The 15,976-nt window shown below is 32.4% G+C and overlaps 3 long non-coding RNA genes across 4 annotated transcripts; 1 reads left to right on the top strand and 2 right to left on the bottom strand.

Moving 5' to 3' along the window:
* Positions 1-1,638: 1,638 nt before the first annotated feature.
* LOC121129960 (uncharacterized) lies at positions 1,639-4,266 on the bottom strand. Its single transcript, XR_005868580.2, has 3 exons — positions 3,996-4,266; positions 3,507-3,939; positions 1,639-3,453 (listed from the first exon to the last, which is right to left on the bottom strand). It is a non-coding gene; the product is annotated as an uncharacterized lncRNA (long non-coding RNA).
* Positions 4,267-8,203: 3,937 nt separating this feature from the next.
* Positions 8,204-10,474, top strand: LOC121129811 (uncharacterized). Of its 2 annotated transcripts, none has more exons than XR_005868521.2 (3): positions 8,204-8,567; positions 8,658-9,074; positions 9,148-10,474. It is a non-coding gene; the product is annotated as an uncharacterized lncRNA (long non-coding RNA). The 2 variants fall into 2 exon arrangements; XR_005868520.2 differs by having other exon boundaries at positions 8,214-8,567; positions 8,750-9,074; positions 9,148-9,716.
* A 3,317-nt stretch (positions 10,475-13,791) lies between these two features.
* On the bottom strand, positions 13,792-14,481 carry LOC139907142 (uncharacterized). The gene is made up of 2 exons (XR_011783543.1): positions 14,343-14,481; positions 13,792-14,286 (listed from the first exon to the last, which is right to left on the bottom strand). It is a non-coding gene; the product is annotated as an uncharacterized lncRNA (long non-coding RNA).
* Positions 14,482-15,976: the final 1,495 nt, after the last annotated feature.

Genomic DNA, 15,976 nt, shown 5'->3' with positions numbered 1-15,976 from the left:
AAAAGCTATTAAGTTTTTTTTATTTTTGGCTATTTTTATGATTATTAGCCTTTTTAACCGTTTGTTGTTGAAAATATGGATAAATGATATAATATATTTCAAAGCCTAATGCTAAGCAATTCAAAAAAAAAAAATTAAAATCTATTTATCATCATTAGAACGGGAGTTATCCTGGTTTAAAGTTGAAAACTGGGTTTTTTTTTTCAGAGGCTAATAGCTCCAAAAATGAAAAATCCATAGTGCAAAAATATATCATTTGATAGCTGAAAGTCTTAACTATAGTATAAAAAAAGTAGGGGATCTCAAACATTTTGTCGCATAAGTTGAAATAACTAATTAAATGTGGGTCTTCGTCACAGGGGGGAATATAGGATTTGTCAGATTAAATGGGATGAATTTTGCCAATATGCCATCGGAATCAGATCAAGAATTTGAACTACAGATCCTCCAAAATCATCATTTCTATCATATTGGAGATGCTCAATCAGAAGTAATTTTCTCCCATGAGTCTTAGCACCTCATTTTACGAGTTCTCGCTTGAGTTCCATTATTGTCCAACCAGAATAATTTTGATCCATAATATATCAAATTATGGATAACTTATGTTTTTTTATCTTATAGTATTACTTATTTAAGTGAATACTATTTACTTCTCCTGTAGGTAGAATAGTAGAGTTGCTCATTTATGGCGGTGTTTTTGAAAAAAGTTGAAAATGAATATTGGCTAGATAAGAAAACTTGATGTAATCTTCTTAAATTACTATAGATACGACCGGAGAAAGAGTTTTCAATAATGACCACTTTGTTAGGGGTAACAGCATACACTATATTAATATATTTCCAAGTGAATAAATGGTGAAATAGGTACATACTCATATAATACTAGAAAGATCAATATAAGTAAGAATTATAGGTAAAAGGTACATTAATGATTCTAAAGATTACCTACGTCAACGTAATAAAATTAATTGTTGTATCTTGACGAGGTTGAGGAGACACAAACTATTTAAACCAAGGAATCCAGGATGACCGAGAGAAATGAGGAGAGGAAAGACGTGGAGGAATAAAACAAAGGTTGTTTAATTGGAACAATTATATTCTTATTAATACAAAAACCTATTCTGATACATACATAAAATACACGACTATTTATACTTAAAACGAGGTAAAAGACTGTACTTTACACATATATATACCTACAAGAAAATAAGAAAAGAGAACAAGGGGGAAGGAAACACGAATACATTAGAGTAATTAAAAATAAGTATGACACATAACATTTAATACGTGATTATTGACAAGACATAAAGCAAATTTTACTTAAACTTAAGTATTAAAAGGTTCATTTAATCTCAAAAACGATTAGTTTTTACTTTTTTTTTTAGTCATTTGCATCGAAATAAACAATCATGATGTGCATTTAATCGTTAAGGATATTAATGATACATCTATTTTCTGTATCATAAATTATTTAAACTATGTTTCTTAACTAAAGATTTATTTTTAGAGGTTCCACTTTTCGAAACATCTGCTTAATAGATGAGATATTCAAAATTAGTATTTGAATTCTTACGTTTAAAATCATATTGTTAAGGAGAATATAAATATGAATATTCATGCTTCTGGAATTATGCAAATATTTTTTCTATGGTATTTAAACGTGGCAGAGCATGTTTTTTATACATAGTGACAACTTTTGAAAAGTAACAGCTATTCACAAATAAAATATATAATAAAATTTATTACAATTCTACTGTATAGCAATGATTAAATAAGATAGTATTTACACTTTCTTGATGAATATATTATATTTATGATATATGTCTTCAGTTTTCTAGGGCCCGAGTATGACACGCCATCTCTTGGATTATTTTGAATCACCTTGTTTACATCTCACATCCCATTGGAATACCATGAACTTAAGTAAAAGTGTTTGTCTTGAGATTATTAAAGATATAAATACTATTGAGTTCTCTAATTACTCTACCGTTGAGGATAGTTCAATGCAAAACTCACTTAAGAACTTTTTACAACACTGAGCTATGTATTACCATATCAAACTCTCGGCACTCAATAATCTTCTTATTATTAATATATTTTTGCTACGATGCAAAATACCGGACGTTTTTGGAATTTGCGCCGGACTCACTTTTTTAGGTCTTCAAAAGAGGACATGTCTTGGGGAAAAGACGAGGTCTGGTACCCCTAATTAAAGGACTTAAGGTATTTCATTATGTGACAATGAGATTTGAGTCATCAGTAAGTTGATACAATTTGACTCAATTGAGTGAACCATTTTTTGTTGCAAAAAGTCTTACTAATTGATGTGAAAAAGTAATATTGATTCAACTTAAGCCGAATTAAAGATAATTTGTTTATGTATGAAAGCGACTCAATATTGCATATATGTAGAATCAAAAGTGTATACAGGGTGAACTATATATAGTGTTCAATGATGTAAAACATATTTTGATCTTAGAAATAACAATCAACTGTAGTCGTATTAATGAAATAAGGCAGGTATGTGCGTATAACAAGATCAATGTTTTCTCGTATTAGTTATGTAATATCTTATATCAATCAGAATGTATACATATATAAGTAATAACTTATATGTACCTATATATTCTGATTCATAATACATGTGCGTATATGATAAGATTTGAATAAAATATAAACGCTGGCATGTTCAAACTAGGGGTATACCGATGCATCTGAATTGGCCTATTTTGAAGTATCGGTTATCGAAATTGGCTTAATAATGCCGAGTCCACATTTTTAGTATCCAATACATTTGAATTGTATCACGAGTCGTTCAAAAAGTCTGTAACGGTAGGAGTTGGGTTGAGCAGTTTACTCTGAAACCATTAAGTAATGTTTTTACTAAATATTTCTTTTTTGGTTGTTGGTTGAATAATATTGTTTATAACTAGATTTTAGATTAGTGAACGATCGCTCTATCGCTCACAAAATTGTTCATTTTGACATTTAGGGGGGAACACTCATTTTGTCCTTTTTTGTGTGCAAATTGCTCATTTTTCTAATCTGCTATGAAAAAAAGATTACACAACAGCTTTAATGATATTTTTTGGAAGGAATATCCTTCATTAGGAGGGAAAACAATAGAAAAAACCCTCTCTCTTTTTGGAGGGATATGATGCAACTATTTATATGGATAATATGACTTATTTGACCTCATTTTTAGAGACAAAATTATTATCAAAGACATTATGAGACTACATGATCGTATATGTGAGGGAGCCAAATTCCGACAACAACTGATTAGAGGAGGAGAATATTTGGTACAATGTTACTGTTGAATAATCCCCCTTGAATCTTGCAACGAAGAAGAAATACTTTTGCGCCAAATGTTCCTATCTCTGATTGGATGTTGTGTAATTTAATTTGAATCTGATTGAGGTCATGGGTCAAGGCTGTCATGTACTGCATAATCTATTTTGAAGTAATACAGAAATTTGTATTTGAATTAAATAAAAATCACTCACTATGAAAAATTGCCAGCAAGTTCTCAAAGATCCAACTCTTGGAAGCCATTTGTCTTTTATCAAAGCTAGTTTGCCATTTTAACCAGAAACTATTTCAAATCTTGAAACGGAATGAATACTCATTTATAATTCTCTAAATATACTTTCTGAGCCCGGAAAAAGAATAAAACAATTTCGGGAAAAAAAGGGAAAATTCTTCTGAGAAAAATAACTTCCTTCATTCACAGAAATCTTGATCTTCCATTTATGCAAAGGGTTGGAGGTATAATGAGTAGTGGAGTACAGTGGCATTACCCGGAGTTATTAGGAGTCTTCGAAAGGACAAACGTTGCTTAAAAAATATAGAAAATAACCCCTCAAGAAATTCTCAGTGTTACTCGCCGTTTTTCATGAGCACAATCGCACGTCGTTACTCAATATATAGATTTTCCCTCTGGAAGAATGAAAGAATAATAATAAAAGCTTAAGACAAAAATGATATGATATAACTTATGACAGTGATGAGTAGTGTTGTAAATCCGGTGATTTTTTTAGCTGGCCCATTTTTTTGGAATTGTTAATCTGAAAAATGAATTTTCTTTTCCCTAGCTGTTGTCCTTATTATTTAAGTCTTGTGTAGAGTACTACATTCAATTAAATTCAAACCTTGATTGAACATTCGTGGGTGGTCATAATAGAGGATTTGTTGCGGAATTATAATTGTAAAGCGTTTGTTAGACTCAGAGAAGAATAAGGATCGAAAACGGAGTAATTCCAGCAAATCTTCTTGTTTATTTATCTTTCTTCTTCTCCCTTGTCACAGATGATTGCAGCTGTTCTTAGACGGCGTTACCTCGTTTATACAAAAACACCATTTTGTATTTTGTTGCTAGCTGTCAATAAGTCATTGCTACTTTATAATTTATTCTTCTTGATAAATAAATAAAGTAATAAGATTTCTTGTTCTTGACCTGAAACCAAGATGACTATATATTATAAGGTGTGTCGATAAGAGATTTCTTTGCATTTGTTTACTGGCTATTTTGATGACATCGTAGTGGAGTCAATTTAGGCGGGAAATTCAAATTTATAAAACAAATTGTATTAATACATATTTTTTTCTTATCAAACAATATTATTAGTGTAAATTTTTACCCTCCGACGATTACGTTACTAAAATTTTTTTTTTTTTTTAAATAAATTAAAAGGTGTTTTTAAAGGAAAATACGTCAGAAAATACATCTTCAAACAAATAAACTAGATAAATAATATTTAAACACAATCCTTAAAGCATAATAATCATTTTTTTGTACTATTCAGTCACTAAATATATTTGTAATAACTAATTCGTAAATTAGTCAATTTGTTCCAATCTTCACAAATTCAGACTTGCATTTTATAGTTTAAGTTTGTAATTTAGGTACTTCACTCTTAATCTTAGTTTTCACAAAAGAGACAATCAATTCCTTAGGCCAACTAGTATAAAGTTCAACAAGAGGATAAGATAGCCTATTAAAAACGTTTGCTCTTTTGTGAATGCCATCCTGATGGATACTGTGAAATTCTTGGGATTTATATTCTAATTGTTGGCAAAATTTCAATAATTCCTCCGAAGGAATTATAAGGGCTCCTGAGAAACAACCATAGTCCAAGAACTAGATCTTTGCTCGTAAGGTTCAGTATCACTTGTTTTCTGTCCAAGAGGTGGAAATAAATATTTGAACTTTTTGCTAACAATCTGGCAAATTAAGTAAGAGCTTGTTTTGAGTAATCCCTTTGAACTCTCAGAGTTTAGAAACATTTTTCCTGGAGCATATCATTTCTATTGACGTCTCTGTGAATGCTAATAGTCTCAAAATTTCAGAATATTTTGAAACTTCCTAACATTCAATTCCCTTTAATATTTCTTCATGTGATTCATTAGCCTGATTCATTGTTCACAAGAGAAGTCATCTCTCAAAGCTGTTTGATTATCTTCACTAGCTTCTTCCTCAACTGCAGTGTTTCTCAGGATTAAGTCATGATTTTGCCAATCATGATAACTTCTAATCTTCTAAGATCCTCAACCGGAGACGGGTGTCATTATTTCCTATGAGACACGAATTTGAGAGAAAATATTCTCAAGACAGTCTTGATTTAAGTGTGTAGTTAAAATAAAGATCAGTCCTTCATTTTTCATGCATTGAAACAATGCTCTCGTACACCTAATTGAGATTAATATTCCTTTTTGAAATGGAAGCTGATAAGATTTACCAATTTCATTTATTCCCAAAACTAACCTTTCAATTTGATTCAAAGCATGGAGTTGTTCTTCAAAATATAAGCCGAATCCACATGAAAGTTTTATCTTGCTATAAATAGTACATGCATTCATACAATCAAACCAATCATTGACAATTTCTATCATTCTTGACTGTGATTTTGTTGCCCATAGGCATATTAAAAAAATCTTTAGATATAGTATTTGATAAAAGTTGTACTCAAGTTCTCACTCTTTGCCTAGAATTTCCAGAACACTTTTGTAACTTTGAAAGTTATCTTAATTTCACCACTATATTGGTCAATAAGGTTTTGAAAGTATTCTTTTGTCAATCTTGCATATTTTCCATTGACATCAATATAGTTCAAGTTCTTGTCAAGCAAATGATTTCTAAATAGCTTAAGTAAATGAAAACAATCCGGAAATGTATAAATTTTACGTTTTGAGTCCACAGGGTTATGAAATGAAAATATTTTTGGATATATTTTCAGCTGTGATATTCGTCTTTAGTTCCCTAAATCAAAAGTAATTGCTTTGATTTTAATATCAGCTTGTTCAAGTCTCTCAATGATGGTAAAAAGCAATTTCTCTGTAATGGGAGTATCAAATTGTGCAAATATTGGTAGTTTCCATGTATGAGACATTTCTCGAACCATTGCTACTTGGATTTTGTTGAAAGTTCAAAATATTTTGTTAACTTTATAAAAAAATTTATAGGCTTTTCTAACCTCCATTTCTTCAAAACAAAGAACTGCCATCCTTTCAAGGTTTGATTCTGAAAGGCTCATTTTTTCAGAGAGAATACCTCAAGAAAACCAGGGTTCCATTTAAAATTACATAAAAAAAGTTATTGAGTCTGGCGACTTGGCAAAGCAGCAAGTTTTCTAGAACGTAAATATTCGAATGTTATAGAACTCACATTTCATCCAGTTGTAACATCACACTTGGAGTATCCACGCTTATATTTTGTTGATGGGATAAAAAAAATTCTAACTTGAGCTTCGGAATAATTATTTTCAAGGGTGGTCTTAACCCTTGTTTCGTCTTACTGGTTAAAATGGCCTCTTTTCAACTTTAAACTAAGAAAAACACCTCTTATTGACATTTTTTAGTCTTGAAATTTCTTGACTTTTCCTAAATAGACCTCAACATTCCATAAAGTAATAGAAAAATCAATTTTGAGCATCCCATTTTTGCTGAAAATTACTTTGTACAAAGAACCCAGTTATTACAAATAATATTTTATATTATAAAAAACTTTGGAAGATCATATAAATATGTGGAAACCCCCAAAAAATATTGATATAATATATTCTTGTAGAGACCAAATATAATCATTTTGGAAAGAGAATAAGAGTAGATTTAGAGTAACAAAGATATTTGAAACGCAATATTTAAGTACATGAACGTTACCAAAATTACTTCTTGATACAATGACAAAAAAATACATACGCATGAAATAGTTTAGAGCTACATAATTACAAAATAATTAAAACTATGGACAAAGAAATGAGGACGTGTTTTCGACTATTAGAAATTTCATTAATTAATTAATTAAATCTATAGTTAGTTCGTCAAAAAAAACAACAACTCAAAAGTAACCTGTCAAAAGTTATTTGATGAGGATGAATTGCAAGATCTGTTGTTTGAAGAAGATGTATAAGAATAAGAGGATTTCGATGAATACTTGTCTCATCCTCATATGGAAAAGTCATTTTTCCCCCCCTGAAATTGATATTTTATTGTCAAAAAGTTGCAAGAATGAATGGGCCTCATTGGCAAAAAAAATTTGTACTATATTCATTGTAACAATGACTCCTGTGCCCTCAAGATATGTCATATCCCCTTCGAAGGGCATATGTTCAACATTTTGCATATTCATCATTACAAATATTGGACGAATGTTTGATAATAACAAATTTGAAATTACGGGGGGTTGAACTTGAAGCAGAACCTATGCATTTCAAATCAAAGGAACAAAAACGTATAGAAACATCATATTCATCCTAATTGTTTTACAGGATTGCTCCTCTAAAGAAAGTAGTTTCTGAGTCTATTGAAATTATATTAGGTAAATAAATAATAGCACATTACTAGGCCGACTATTTAAAAATGCTACATAAGTTCAATGAACTACATATATATTCCATCTATTTTAGAGCACGCTAGTATTTAAGAATAAATTATGTAACTAAATAAGCTACATATGTATTGCAATTGAATTGCGGAATATTTAGGTCAAATTAGTATTTATTTTTCTATTTTTTTACATATATATGACTTATTTGTTATTACTAAATGATGTATTTTAAGGCTTTAGTGAAAACGAAGGGCTATCCGCCGATATGGGAGATTCGTTCTTATATTATATACTGCGTTTGTGTGTATAATCATAATAAGTAACTAAAAATATCTTTAAATAAACAAATTGTTTGCTCAACTTTCTTTCTTTTATTTAGACGACTAATCTTTATCCGCTATTGGCTCCAATTCAAATAATGTTGTAGACTGTGTAGAGCAGTCAATGAGTGTGCTACTATCAACAATAATGGTAACAGAAATACACAAAATACATACATGAATATCTTATAATTTGCGCGTGCCAGTGAATATGCCTTCGGATGCTGGCAGTGGGACGCGTGCCATAGGTTCCCGACACCTGGTGTAGAGTGTTAAATATTTGAAATGAGAGAGATAAGAGTATCAATAAAGTTGTAAATCCTAATCATTTTTTAGTGTCCCAGTTTTGTTGTTTTTAGTAAAAACTGAACAGTGCTTTTAATTATCTAAAACTGTTCATTCTTGAGGAGATAACATCTAAGGTAGGTTCGCCGAACTGTTTACGCACTCATTAGACTTGCATAATTTCTCCCTTTTTATTATTGTTATCCTTGAATCCATCTTTACTATAGGTCCATCTATTTTTTGAGGACATTTTGACAAAACCTCTTCTTTTCAATAATTTAAAGTTGTTCTTTTTTTAAAGATTTCTTTTTTTTTCAAGAAAAAACTATGGGAAAGTAGAGAAAAGAGAAGGTACATATGAAATTGCAACGGTTCTATCGGTTGAATGTTTGAATCAGCAGTGTAATTTACTCACAAGTTCGAAACATATAATTATAAAGCAATTAAATACAATTATTAACACCGTTACGTCATATAAAAACAGAAGATAAACAAAACATTACTGATTACTCCAATCTATTGAAATTTAATTATGATTCTTCACCGGCACTTAAACTAAGCTTTTTGTCCCTCTTTGTTACATCCATTCAGTCCATTCAGGGAGCACAATATACATGAAGAGTTCATACATTTCCTGGAAACACGTAGGTTGACAATTAAAAACAACAATCCTCTTAAGTATTTATACGTGGCTAAAAAACTATTTTATTTCATCAGATTATGGACATGGGTAGTGATTTAATAAATTGTTCGACCGAACAACTTCATACTTGGGAATCTATCTCATGCATTCATGAAAAATGTTCGCTTGCCATATGAAATCCATCTATTCATATCCTTGATATAGTTTTCATGTTTTCTTCGGAAAGAGTTCCTTGATGAGTTTCGACTGGCTCTCCTTATCTTCACTTAGATGTTAATGTAAAATAAGTTCAACCCTCGGAATATGTTTCCTTAGTGAAGAGGTCTTATCGTTTTGAATGAGGATTGGATTGGACGAAAGTCAGATAATTTCTATGGAGGAATAATTACTTTCTATCTTCTAAATCAAGGCAAATATAACATCTATAAAAAAAGATTTTCAAATTTTTTATAAAAATATAAATACTATTTTTATCGGTGGCTTCTGATTTCTTGTTCAATGAAGGTAATATTTATATATATATATTTTTTTTGTAAATTTCCAAGCATTTTTGAATTGGACACTCTTGACTCATAATTATCAATTTTACTTTTTTTTTTTTTTGTAGAAATATAAAAAGATTAATAGAAATATAAGGTTATATAATAACGTGTGTACGACTCATGTTTGACTTCTAGCATGCATTTTAAAGATAGACATCATAGTGTATGTGGGGTTGCGTCTTTTCTCAAAATCTGTTTTTCTTGTCCAGCAGGTGGTACGATACATGAAATTGAAAATTCTAGCAAACCCGATTACATGATGGTCTAACCCTGTACAGGGCGCGGGGATCAAATTGTCACCAAAATATTTTTCTACAAAAAACAACACAATGTATACATTTTTTAATTTTTTTATTGAAAATCAAAACTTTGACGAGCAAATAGATATAGAGTAGCCATTCATTCGATATAATCACCGTTGGCATAAATAACGGCCTCTGAACCGGCCACATGCTCTTCTGACCATCTCATTGTCCATGTTGCCGAATACCTCCTTGACGGAGTCCATCAGGCTGGCCTCGGTGCTATGGGAATGTCTATTGGTATGTCTCTCGATATATCCCCAGACAAAATAGTCCAAAAAATTAAGGTCGGCAGAGTTAGGAGGTCACAAATCCTTGGTTACGACGTCATAACAGTTCTCGGTTAACCACTGCATGGAGATTTTGGACACATGGCAGGGTGCTGAGTCCTGTTGCCACACCCAGGCCCCGTCTCCGGCCACCCCTTGGATCCAGGGCAGAACCACCTTCTCCATAACATCCAGGTAGACCTCTGTATTGACCTTTAGACCCGTTTCAAACATGTGGGGAGGCATAACATGACCTTCACTGCTGACCACCCCGAACACCATGACCGTTGCAGGTGGCTATCCACCTGTTGTTCTGCTTGTTGACCTTCTGATCTTGACAGAAATTCTTTTCATCAGAGAAAAACCAGAGCATCCCGGGCTGCTTGAGCTTGTTGACTTCATCAGCCTGTTGTCCTTTGCCTTCTGGGTCAAAGTCTGGCCCCCTGCATCTTGTAGCTCCTGCACCTAAAATCCTCAGATACACAGTCCCTTATTGTTTTCTCATGGCAGCTCAGATCCCTCGCCATGGCCTTCATGGACCTGGTAGGGTCATCTTCAACCATCTTCTTCACCTTGTCGACAAAGTCGGTGTCCCTGACCTTCCTGTCGGCGCCCTCTTTATGGTGGTTGTAATGTTCCGCGAACACCACTTACAGACGGAAGCAACGGACCGGAGTAAAGTTAATAAGAACACCTTTGGATTGGGGGTACTATCATACACTAAAACATATATTCTGTAAGGGATTACATTTAAAAGGACGTACATACATTTGAGTATTAAAATATACAAACTCGTAAAACACAAGGTACCTACCTATCTATTTAAAACAAATCCCTAAGTTATGATTTAAAACTAAATAAAAGACAATACATAACAGTGGTATCAACATCCCAGGTGTCCTCTGGCTTCTTGCGGATACGCTGAACAGTCCGTAAATTCACTCCTAAGGTTGAAGCAATCGTTGAATTGGAGATTTCACCTCCATTATTAACCAATGCCATGACTACGGCGGACCTCGAAAGCTCCTCGTTCCACTTATAACTCTTTATCTCCTCATATGATGACGGCATGATACTAACTGAACTACGTATCGTCAGCTGACAAGAATAGCTTTCCTATTTGGAAACCGGTTTTTTATTTGATAATGTCGTCTTCAAGTTATCAAGGTTTAAAGCAGGCGACACTTTGATCCCCGCTCCCTGTATTTATATTAACCTTGACATCTAAGTATAAAGTCTAACAACGAGTATGTGTGCTCATGATTGACGGAGATTAAAGCAGTAGTTTGTTCGGAGTTTTAGCAAGGTTATGCCTGGTTCAAGTTCAGCAGTTCTAGAAAATAATCCCCTTCATATGTTGGCCGCAACTGACCTTTAAATGGTCCATTCTTTCGCGCCAATTTTCGATGACGCGTTCGAGCATTGTGACCGGAATCTCACAAATAACTCGCTCAATATTTGCTTCCAATGCTTCAATCGTCACTGGTTTATCCACATAGACTTTTGCTTTTACGTAGCCCCAAAGAAAAAAGTCCAAAGGTGTGATATCACACGATCTTGGTGGTCAATTCACTGGGCCAAAACGTGAAATTAATTTCTCACCAAAATGATGTCCCAATAAGTCCATTGTTACGCGCGCTGTGTGGCAAGTGGTACCGTCTTGTTGGAACAAAATATCTTGGAGACCAAGTGCTTCAATTTGAGGTACCAAAAAGTCTGTTACCATGGCGTGATAACGTTCACTCTCGGCTACGTCCTCAATATTTTCTACGCTGCGAGCTGTACGTGGCCTACCATACGACGGGACATCCCGGCAAGTAGCTGCCCCTTCAAATTTTTCGATTATTTTGCGAATTGTAGATTCTGAAGGTCGATTATGTGGACCATAAGTTGGGCGTAATTTGCGAAAAACTTCTTTCACAGAACGCTGATATTCATAGTACAATTGAACAATTTGTACACGTTGATGTGGCGTATATCTTTCCATGAAGAATTGTAAAACAATACTGAGTAAAAACGACGTATGAATTTGACAGATCTCGCGCGCGCCTGTCAAAAAATCCATACTGGAAAAAACCGCTCGTTTTGAATCACCCTTTATATATAGAAACCAATACAAAAATTCACTGCGATATAGCGATATAACGATCGGGTTCATTTGCGATCAGCGAACCGATCAATTTAATTGCGATCATATTCAAAGATTGTATTTCTTTAAACCTATAACTAAACCCATTTATGTAAATATACCTTTTTAACTTAAATAAACGATTTATTCACTTTATTCAAATGTATTTATTTACAATATTTTACTATAATAAAAAAATAAATATACCTATATGTAGAAAAAAAACTCAAATATAGTCTGCCGGCGAAAAATAAAATATATGCAAAAAAAAACTAAGATATAGTCTGCCGGGGAATAATAAGATATCTTCATAAATCATTTCTCCTCTAGCTCTTTATGTAACAGGAGTTGCTTCTCAAAGTTGTCGTCTCTCAGCCTCTGTCTAGTCTTCCTCAGGATCTGTTTGGCCTTGGAGAAGAAACGCTCGCTGCTGGCACTGCTTGGAAGCACGACATTGATAATCAAACTCAATAAATAATCACGCAACCTGTATTTTAGACACCAATTGATTTTTCATATTTCATATTATTTTTTTTATTGATCACAATAACAATACCGAAATACATAATATTTGAAGGATAATCATCGATTGGATTGGAGTTTCGTTATTTTTCTTTAAGCTGGAGTGTGGGCGGTGCACTTTCAAACTTAATTTTGGACTTTTTCATTTTTAAAAGATACAAAAGTCTTCATCATCATGACGTTAAAAAATTTATTCCCGTTAATGGGAATTCAGGAAGAAAAAAATGGCAGATTTACAATTATTAAAAAATATTTCATATGACAGAGGACAAGACGTTGCAATTTTCTCTAAACATATATTAAGAACTTTTTGAGGGAACAGACTCGATAAAAAATAATCAAGAAATGATTTCGTTTCAAATATTTCATTCTGAAGAAGTTTTAAGCTGCTCCAACAGACAAGATGTACTAAATCGGAAGGGTAGATGATGCCTTCTCTACTTCCAAAATCGATAAATTTAGACTTATCGGCAAAATTTTTATCAGATAGCTTGTTAAAAATTACCTCTGAATTAATTTTGATGGAATTAGAGGTAACTATTAAAACTTTCATTCACAGATGATTCACATTCGGTAATAGTGATTTTATTTTCTGGATATTTAAGTTAATTAATTTTACCAAAGACCTTAGTCGAATTTTCTTTTCACCTTTTAGAAATTGTTCGGTCGAAATAAAAAAGTTTCATCCTCCTAAAGAACGATACCATAAGAGCCGGTTCTCTATTCTGTTAGAGTTTATCTTACCAAGTAGAGCATATTTGATTGATTTTAAGGATAATAAATATTTAGATAACTCTGCTAGACGATTAAATGTATTTTTCATGGGAAAAAATGTTCCTCTGCAAACAGATGCATCCTCTTATAGTATATTTGGCCTATTTATTGGCTTAGGAGATAAAACTTTTTAGCTTAGTTTGTGGGCATATCTGACTAGTCTTGTGTACTCAAGTTTGTAAAGTGATTTGATATATATTAATTGAGCAGATACTGACGATTATCAAAATTGGGACATACTAATGTTAATCTGTTCAAAATGTTCATGTATATGTTTTTGAACAAATCAAATAATAATAAAAATTAAGAAGAAGGCTTCAAAGGATTTTCTCTAGTTCTTTAAATGAACCACCAGTTCACAGTTCATTGAAGAAAAAAAATTGAAATTAGCAGAGTGATCATCTGAAATTGTTGCCATCACGTTCAATCCTATTTGTGTTAGTAGTTCTAAAATTTTGAGATAACATTCTATAATTGTTCTAGATGATATATTCACTATCATTATCATGACAATCTTCGTTGAATTTTTCCATTCAAATATTCAACCTTTTGAGCAGAAGTATCGACACTACTTTTTTATTATCGTTTGAATATTTGCATTAGGTAATTTTCTGTTGACAGCGAACTTTCTGTGGTAACTTGCATGGAGGAGGATATTTGATTTAAATAGGATAAACTAAGAAGAATAACATTATGCATAATTATTGATATAGGAGATAAGTTTGTTTTTGCCAAAGAAAATAAATTGCAAGTATCTTATATTTTCAGCCATGGATAAAGCGGTTGTTTTTATTATCTCTCCTTTGAGTTGTAGCGATGGTATAGCTGTTTTCTTTAAAAAAATTCTTTCTAATGTGATATTACTCCTTTGAGGTTCAGTCTCAAATTCAGATGATAAAAAGTGAATAGAACATACCACTCGCTTTAATAAGTACGGTGATTTTCCTTCTGCAAATATAAAGTTGATACGAGATATAAAAATACAACAAGAAATATACATATTAATATCATCTATTAAATGAATATATTTAATTATTATAGATTAATATCATGATATTAATTGCAAAAAAATTACAGCAATATTTTTCTATGCAAATATAAGCCTTCATAAAATTAGAAAAATATTCGGAACAGGAGCTTTCCATAATTCTTGAAGGTCCTAACTTTTTGGAAACTTATGTAGAGAATAATTAATTGAACCATTTAATCAAAATAAAGCCAATTGTGCACACAGTCCAGTATTGCAGGATAAGTTCATCAAATCACCATTTCCGAAATAATATTTCAATTTCTATAGTGGTAATTAAGTCTTTCCTATCCATATCACGTAACCACTAATGTCTCATTTTTTTAACCTTCAATAGCATCTTACCACTTATTACATTTCTACTAACTATCTGACATTTTTATAAAATATAAATCAATGTAGTCTTGCTGTTCAAGTTGACTGGGAGGGGTTCATTGTCTTATAAAGCCAAATATATTTTGGAGAGTAGGGTTGAGGAAGATATTGTTATTATAACATAAAGAGATTCTTAAGGGTTTGAGAAACTTGCATTAAGAGTAGAAACCAGTATTCTAGTAAAATCCATCTTTTCCTAGTCCTCGTGCATACGATTCCAATTGTTTCTGAGTCAGCGACTAACCTATGAAATTGAAAACATTCGAATCAGGACTCAAGTACTACTGCTACGCTATAGACTTGGGAGGGGGAGGGGGCAAAAATTGTGACGTCAGCCTTCTTATTCCCATGCAACCGATGCAGACAAGACCAATTCCTGAAAAACCTATTCGAAATTATCTGAATATTGAATGATCCTATAACATATATCTTTATTGTAGATATCGGCTATCGCTAGCAATGAGACAGAATTTCTTGAGTTGATCTATCTCCTTCGTACACAGGAAAGACTCCTGAAGGCGAATATTTGAGGGTTCCATTTGTTAGTAGTGTTACATCTATGTTTCAGAGTAGTTAAAAGTAATCCTTCGTCATAGAAGGCATTATTAATCACTAGAATTAAGTCCTCTTGAAGCTCTAGCTTATTCATCACCATGATGATTGCCAAAGGTTTATACAAGGAACTGAATGTAAACAAAGTTTGTTAACGGTATCTCAAAGAAAGGTTGCGTGGTACGGGAGCCTGGGACTCATAAAACTGATTACTTATTTTGATGATCTACAAATGGAGCCGATACATGAGAGAGAACAGCTTCATCTATTTACCCTCCATTTAGTCTCTACGTTACTAAAACAACAAATAGCTATTTCATAATTAGGCAAATGCATGATAGAATGACGTCGTCAAAAATTCGTAACTAAAAATTGTGGGATTTTTAAAGGGTGATTTTTGTGCTACAGTTGA

This window comes from Lepeophtheirus salmonis, chromosome 14 (genome assembly GCF_016086655.4).
Source record: "Lepeophtheirus salmonis chromosome 14, UVic_Lsal_1.4, whole genome shotgun sequence".
NCBI lineage: Eukaryota > Metazoa > Arthropoda > Copepoda > Siphonostomatoida > Caligidae > Lepeophtheirus > Lepeophtheirus salmonis.
This window is presented reverse-complemented; position numbering and strand designations above follow the sequence as displayed.